Source organism: Ciconia boyciana, chromosome 4 (genome assembly GCF_034638445.1).
Source record: "Ciconia boyciana chromosome 4, ASM3463844v1, whole genome shotgun sequence".
Taxonomy (NCBI): Eukaryota; Metazoa; Chordata; class Aves; order Ciconiiformes; family Ciconiidae; genus Ciconia; species Ciconia boyciana.
Window position 1 is genome coordinate 40,184,725 of NC_132937.1, and position 8,692 is coordinate 40,193,416.

The 8,692-nt window shown below is 38.7% G+C and overlaps 1 long non-coding RNA gene across 1 annotated transcript; it reads left to right on the forward strand.

The window, feature by feature from the left end:
• The first annotated feature begins 3,080 nt into the window (after positions 1–3,080).
• On the forward strand, positions 3,081–8,162 carry LOC140650661 (uncharacterized). Its single transcript, XR_012042111.1, has 3 exons — positions 3,081–4,489; positions 7,260–7,335; positions 8,128–8,162. It is a non-coding gene; the product is annotated as an uncharacterized lncRNA (long non-coding RNA).
• Positions 8,163–8,692: the final 530 nt, after the last annotated feature.

Consider the following 8,692-nt stretch of genomic DNA (forward strand, 5'->3'; position numbering starts at 1 on the left):
AGAGGCTAAGGGAAGGTCTCTTCCTTCTCCCTGGAAGTCGCAGCTCCTTCCCAGCAGTGAACTGATGCATCGTGAAACCTCTGATCCACATCCTGCAAAGCCTAGTCAGAGAAGTGGCCATCCAAGGGGCTTTGCACAGCAGACCTCTCACCTACAGAGCATACCCCTCATAAGCAACATTGCTGCAATGCATACAGTGGACAGATAGATGAAAAGACAATAGGATTGCTCTCAGCAGCTGGGTACCCTGAAACTCCAGAGATTCCCCTAGTCATACGTTCACCTCAGTTATAACAGAAGGGGTTTTTTGCATTTCCTTGAAATGTCACTAAATGGCCTAACAGTCACTGACACAGCCATTAGGGAGGGGTATTAATAAGCAGCAAGAAAATATGTTTGCCATTACCAGTATTCTCTCCAAGTTGCTTGCCTATTTTTCCCCACTCCAAAGGCATGCCCTACAGTTCCCTCCAGAGTGGGAGATATCAGCCATCTCCAGCCTTGCCAATTCAATTTCCTCTCATGTTTCTCAAAGTATCCTCACACAGCCTTTCAGAGCAACTCAATGTCTGCAGCCCATGTCAGCAGCTGCTGTGTGCAGTGGAGTTCATAAATCTCAGAGCTGGCAAATCAGATGAAAAAGGAACACCCGCATGCAAGGGAAATTGTTAATTATGAGGCTGAATCACTTTCCCTATTCCTCTTAAAATCAGAGTGGCAGGTGGTATAATGTTCTCTGGCACCTGTCAGTCCATGCTGCCAGTTGAAGACCCCCCGAATGATCATCATAAATGTCCAAAGGCAGCTGACTAGTCAGACACATTACTGTATAGCACCAGCAACCCCTGAGCAAACTGTTACTATATGTAACATACCACTCAGTAGAGCATAGCTGCTTCTTTCCAGTTCCTTCAGAAACATTAGCCGAATGAGAACAACAGCAAGTTTGAGGGGAGAGAGGAATAGGAATTACATTAATACCTTTTGTACTGAACTTATTTTGGGGAAGAAAAATTATGTGCTTCTCGTACACACCACCTTTCTGTAGCAGCATTTTAGTAAAGTAGCACTTCAAAGAACCACCTGCAGTCAATTTAGTTGACTTGTATTGTAAGAACAAGTTCTTAATTAATTTATCATTTCCTTCATTAGTTCATTCTGTAAGTATTCCCTTGTAAATTAGCACTGGGCAATGGATGCATACAGCATTATTAATGTGTACAAGGCTGCAGATTAGAGTTACCATTATTAAGCAGTCACAGAACAAATAAGGAACACAACGATGCTTAATTTCAGCATAATTTCGTTTTCTTGTTTCTTATTTATTGTTTCAAATTTGCTTATTCTCCATGGCTCCTTTTTCTTTTAATTAGAAAATGAAACTATATAGTTATTCTAATTAAGTCATCCAACAATTTTTTACTTTAAGAACTACAGTAATTAACTATGAAAACAAGAAGTCCAGCTGTAATTACATCCTATGACCATGCAAGATGTTTGGCACATTCTGATTCATTTTCATTCTCAGTGGTCTTGTTGAGTGCTATCCCATAGCCACAGAAATTAAGCAGACTCTGAACACAGAGAGGAATACACTATTGATGAAACCTATACTATTTTAACTCTGTGTAATGGGGCATCCTACATACATTGATACAGTTTAAGGGTTGCCATTTTAAAATCCAATTCAGAACCTCCACATTATATTTCTCTTTAGCAAGCCAACCCTACATTTGTACTGTTTTTCAATTTTTAAAGTAAATTATGTGCTTTTTTTAGATTCTTCTCTTAACCCTTATGGAAAGCAACTAGCTTTTATTTATTTAACAGTCATCCATTTTAAAAAAATAATAACAGTTCACTAATTTCATAGCCCTGTGCTTATAATTAAGAATCTATAACCTCAAACAAAATACATCTTGTTACTTACCTAGAGCATTAAAGACTGCTTCAGATATTTTATTAAATTTTGTGTCTCTGCACCAACAGTACTCCTCAGAGAAGGATGACTGAAATCTTTTCCATGCATAGTAAATGAATGACATTGTATTTGCTATAGGTTCTTCAGTGTTTGTGAAACTGAAATTTAGCTGGATCTGAATTTACAAAATTATGCTGCTTGTAGGTGGCTAATTGCTTTTATTTGACAACTCCCTCCTTTCAGCATTCTGCTCTATGTTAATTCTGGTAAACATATAGCATTCATGAACAAGTTAAAGCAATTAAATATCTGTGGTACAAAATCCTAGGAGGCAGAAACATTTATCATCCTTAATTCTGGAAAGCACAGCACCCATGGCTAGCAGGCAGGGGGGCATGTTCTACACAAATTCTGTTTTTTTCTTCCGGAGCACTTACATGGCTATATGACACCTTCTATGTCACTGCACACCTCCATGGCAATACGGCTCAGTGAGGAGAGTGCTACACACACACTGATACATGCAGGGAGCAGCAAGTCTTTATTAACATGAATAAATTTGCACATTTTCTTTGAAGTGATTTTATTATCCCTGCTGAATAAATTTATTGTTGTTAAAGGCCAGTCTTGTTTTAGCCTAAGTAACATCAGCAATAGGAAGTGTGTTACAATCTCAGAGCATCCTTATTGATGAAGCCTGCTCACATCATGAAAATTAGGGGCTGTGATAGCTGCAAACCAAAGCAGTTAAAATCCTGTCTAGCTGGCACAGGGTTTTTTTGTTGCTGTTTTTTTTCCTGACTGCACAGCTACCTGCTGTAGTCATACTTATTCTGTATTACACATAATCCCATGACAGATTAAAACCAGAATTTTTGGTCCAGAGAGAGAAACTCTATCAGGAAGTGTCTTCCCCACTCAATCCAAGCAGAGTTTGGCGTAGCAGGAAGCTACAGTCTGCACTCTATACCAAGAACCAACATGGAATATAACATGGAAAGCCAAAAGATCTCTAAAGAGGAGGGTCAAAAATATATTTTTTTGAAAAGCAACATTCTAATTATAAGATTTCTGCAAGACTCATCCCATTAATGAGAATAAAAGATATTGTATGGCCTTAGGTCTGATGTTTTCTCTATACAAGTGCCAATTAGCTGCGGTTTCACTACACTAAACGTAACTGCACATGGAAACGTGATGCACAACTTTCTTTTACATCAGTAAAAATCTGAGTATGAAGATATAATCTAGAAAATATAATCTATATAGTTATAGAAAGTTTACCACAGATTAGCTGATGAAAACCACAGAGACTGCCTTTTTTCAAAAACTCTATAGCAATATGACAAAATATTCAAAACCTAACATTTATTCAATGAAGTGAGGATCCTGGTGAGAACATCTCCTGCCAGTTCAAAATGCCAAATACAAAACAATATAAATATAATAGAAAGATAAATGCTAATTTTGAAAATGAACAAGTTCAAAGATATGAAACCTTGAAAATTATGTCAAGCTTCAATTTCTCTGAAACTCTAGGCATTAAAAACTTCCATATCCAGCTTATACTAAGATAATAAGATCTTCCTGGGAATTCAGGCATATTTGGACAAAATTCAGGCAAAGTCTGTTTCTTACAGAGCAATTTTAAAAGTCTTTATTTATATTGAAGTTATCTGTGATACTGTAATTATCAATCTCTGGAACTGGAGAAGTCTTCTTTAAAGCTGAATCTATTCAACTGTCATTCATTAATACCATGAGATATAACAATTAACAAGCAATAAACTTCAAAATATCAAAACCACCATTTCCTCTAACTTTGATCAAACCAGTACCTGCCTTGTTTCAGGAACATTTCCGTTAAGTTAAAAGTCAGACTTCCTACTTTAAATAATTATCATCCTTCTTTCATGTCTGATAAATCTCAGCAGATGATATATATTGGAATTACATTATAATACTATGAAGAAACAACAAACAATTTCAATAACCTCTGAACGCCCTCTCACTTTTCAGAATTGGCCTCTCTCTTCCCCTATGGGTCTTTTTCTATTAAAATCACCTTCTACTGAAGAGCTTCATTTTGTTTTCTGATTTCACATCTTATATCTTACTCATGTGTATCAACACAGTGCTAACGGGTACTGGGTGCATCAATACAATAATTTACCTTGTGAACAAGGTGCAGAGACAACTAAAGGCAATTATTTGATTGCATATCCCAAGCTTTATCATACAAGGTGCCACTGAGTTCAAGCACAATTTGCAGTGGCAGAATACCAAGGTCTCTCTGAGCTGGACTCAGACAACTATATAAGCAGCCCTTTGCATTCATGACCACAGGGTCTTTATTAGTCTATCTTGCTAAAAAAGCTATCCTAAAAGTTAACCTTCTATTAAGTTCCATATCATATGTCTTCTAGTTTTACTTCCATCCTTTAGCCCTCAATAATAGTTAATATACAGCTGCTATTGATTCATATATGTTCACACATATTTCTACACAGGAAACACGATGTGCCCTGCTTTGAACAGATTAGAGTTAAGGAAAAATATCAGTAACAGGTAAGAGCTTGGCCCAGCTGAAGTAATTCAGAGTTTTGCTCCACATTAGCTTCACTGAAAATCATTACAGTGGCAGTATTATTTTTGGAACCCATCCAAATGCAGAAATAGTCACAAATTCTTTCCTCAGAGGCCTGTGTCTGCACTGTCTTCCATTCTGCTGCTCTTCAGACTCTTGCCAACATGTATCATTTCCTTCCTTTGGCTACATCTTTCCGAGATGCAGCATAATCCTCAGCATCATGTACCAACTGGAGCAAGTAAATACATCTGACAAACGTGTACACTGATCCTATAGAAACATACATTTAGCCAGTAAGATTGACAAACACGTCTGAAGGCTGGCACTTCCCAAACTGATTTTGAAGACAGTGGCCTTACCTTCTTTGCCTGGAAATGTATGAAAGATGGAAATGTTTATCAGCTAACTTATACATTATTTAAATCATATTATATTTTTATATCATATATATATGATATATATACTCTATCAACCCCATGCGATATAGAGGACATGGGACAATTACTTCATAGTTTGCATTGGCTGATTGTGCATGCTTAAAAGCATTTCATAGAATCATAGACTATCTCGAGTTGGAAGGGACCCATAAGGATCATTGAGTCCAACTCCCTGCTTCTCACAGGACTACTTAAAACTAAACCATATGACTAAGAGCATCATCCAGATGCTCCTTGAACTCTGACAGGCTTGGTGCTGTGACCACTTCCCTGGGGAGCCTGTTCCAGTGACCAACCACCCTCTCAGTGAAGAACCTTTTCCTGATGTCCAATCTGAACTTCTCCTGATGCAGCTTCATTCCATTTTCTCGTGTCCTATTGCTGGTCACCAGAGAGAGGAGATCAGCACCTCCCCCTCTGCTGCCCCCCTTGAGGAAGTTGTAGACTGCGATGAGGTCACCCCTCAGCCTTCTCTTCTCCAAGCTGAACAAACCTCAGCTGCTCTTCATAAGTCTTGCCCTCGAGGCCTTTCACCATCTTGGTCGCCCTCCTCTGGACACACGCTAATAGTTTGATGTTGTCATAGGTGAATTATTAAGAGAAGTCATTGTTATGGGGTTAACTAAAAGGGTTTTATTAATGATCAAACAATGATCAAATGGTAATTAATCAATGACTTAATAAAAATCAAATTGTAATCAAATGGTGATTAAGCAATAATTGAATGTTAATTAAACAGTGATTTAGACAATTATTTAGCGGTCAAACACTCTACTAGTTACTACACTTCTAATAATTAAGCTATAGCTGGATATATATAAATGTCGCTAGCATACAATATACTTTTAGGCCTAATGTAAAATGTCGCTTACCTCATTATAGATATCAGATGCCGGGTAAGAGGTCTCTCAACCTCGAGGAGTAACCTTGAGAGACGTCCCTGCTCAATGGGGAGATCACCACCGTGCAGCCGGCTGCCATGCAGGAGAGCTCAATGGGCTCAGAGGGGCTACAAATTTTTATAGCGTCAAGTGATTGACTCGTAGTCAACACTCCCCCCCCCTTTGGTGCACGTGCAGGTGTGCAGCTGTAGCAGTTTTAGTTTTGTCTAATCCCAGCTCGGGCTGGTACTGTTAGCTCCTAATAAGACGTGGCCTAGATTCCTTAGTTCCTGAGAAGATGCGGCCTAGCACAGTTCTCATAATTTGCACAGCAAGGCTGATTTCAGTCAGGCCTACTTGTTGGTGATGCCTGAACCAAAGTACTGTTCACTCAATCAAAGTGGGTGCATCCATCACAGATGTCCTTATATTGAGGCACCCAAAACTGCACACAGTACTCGAGGTGGGGCCGCACCAGTGCAGTGCAGAGTGGGACAATCGCCTCCCTCGACCGGCTAGCTATGCTGTGCTCGATGCACCCCAGGACACAGTTGGCCCTTTTGGCTGCCAGGGCACACTGTTGACTCATATTCAACTTGCCATCAACCCAAACCCCCAGATCTCTCTCCGCAGGGCTGCTCTCCAGCCTCTCGTCCCACAATTTGTATGTATAACCAGGATTACCCCATCCCAGGTGGAGAATCCGGCACTTGCTCTTGTTAAATTTCATACAGTTGGTGATTGCCCAGCTCCCTAGTCCATCCAGATCTCTCTGTAAGGCCTCTCTACCCTCGAGGGAGTCCACAGCTCCTCCTAGTTTAGTATTGTCAGTAAACTTACCTAATGTACATTCGACTCCTGCGTCCAGAACATTTATAAAAACATTAAAGAGCAGCCAGCAGGAACACGGAAACCCTGTGGTAAGCGCTGGCAGTCTCTTGGGTCATGTTTACTTGACAGATCCTAGCATCACATTTTTGTTGTCGCAGCAGAACAAGAGCAAGTGCCCAGGGCCTGCTCTACTATTCTCAGTAAAGATGATCGCTGCAGCAGTGGTGACGCTACCGTCACTCTAAGGATGCACCTGGAAGGGAGAAAGCAGTGCTTTTGCTCCCTCAGCTGGATAAAGCTGGGCTGCTTCCCCCTCACTGTGCAAGTCAGAGAACATGCTGCAGACGAGAAGGCAATAGCAATTGTGTCTTATACAATGAATCCATCCTTGACCAACACTAACATAAAAAGTAAGTACCCCACAGTGAAGGCTGGATATCACTGAGTATTAACATACGTATGGAAAGAAGATTCTAGAGCTAAAATAGGAGCAACCATTAATGCAAAGGGTATACAAAACTGAGCACTGATCACATCCATTTGATTTTTTTTTTAATTCAGTGTTTTGTTTCTGAAGCTTACAGTAATTCTTTTTCTAGATCTACAGGCCAAGAGAAAAAGTTGACTGAATGACAAGATTCAAAACTGTTGACCAGAGATATTTCAGGTCACTGGGTAATGAAAGTAAACCAAAAAAATCTTACATCTCTACCTCACTTTTTGTCAGGAAAGAGACTGTTAGCCACACATGCCATAAAGGGTAATATCCATGATGAAATCAACATTGGCTAAAAGTAAAAATTCACAGAAAACTGAGAAAGCTGTATATGCATGCATGCACACAGGTGACAAAGTAAATATACATATATTGCCAGTAAAAGATGGTCAAGATATAAATTGATTCCAGTTAGCACTTGAAAAAAGTTAGATATTAATGTGATCAAATCATACTTAACTAAACATAAAATTAATTTTAGTCTAGTTCTCACAACTGAAAACTGATCATCACAAAGCAAATGGCAAGTTCATCAGCATATCTGAAAAATGGGTATGCAAATTTAAGATTTGATCCTCATAGCTTGATAACAAACAAATTTCACTGCAGACATACTTTCCAATCATATTGATTTTCCAAGTACAGTCCAGAGTCACCGTGGAATCTATCTGCAGTGTTTGTAGTCGGCAATTTAAGCTACTCTTACTAATCCTGCCGAGACAGGTGGGTAAAGAATACATTTGTCTGTGAGCAATGAAGGGTCAAGAAATGCTAGACCTCTGAACCAAACACCTCATCCGGAGTCTGCTGGCAAAGCAACAGCAGCCAGAAGCTCACAATCATAGATATTAGAGCTATAATGCCCTGTTATTCATCCCACCTAAATCCCCTGAAAATTCAATATCCTTGCCAGCACTTTGCACAATTCTCTCTCACTATTTTTATTGTTGCTGCTTTTCCTTTACCTTTAGGGTCAGAAACACACTGAGGAGAAATGGCTTGGAACAGTAAAACCTATTCGTATCTTTATCTGCAGAGAACTATCTGCTCTCTCTTATAATCATAATCACAGTTTATCAGAAAAATGTTAAGGAAAGGACAAATGATTGTCTTGTAACTTTTTCATCTTTTAAAATGATTGCTACAGTTTATATTTCTGAGCTGAAAAAAATAAAAAAAATCAAAGTTCTTTTGAGTGAAGTTGATTTTTTCTGTGCTGATACCTTCTGTCCTTTAAACTAGTCATTTGGAAAAGAGATGAGGCGCAACTACTTCAGACACTTCCAATCTTTCTATATTTTGTTGAGGTTTGTGGTTTATACATTTAATCTTTTTTAAACTTATTAATAACTTAATCTGCATATATATATTTTATAGGAAATATAAGATGGTAAGGTATGTCAGCAGAAATGTACCTTCAAAATGAAGGGAACTAGTGACCTAGAATATCTAACAAATTTGTTATTCAAACAATGCAGATATGTTAAAATTACAGAAAACTAAACTGAACAAAGCTTTTAAGACAGGCATCACAAA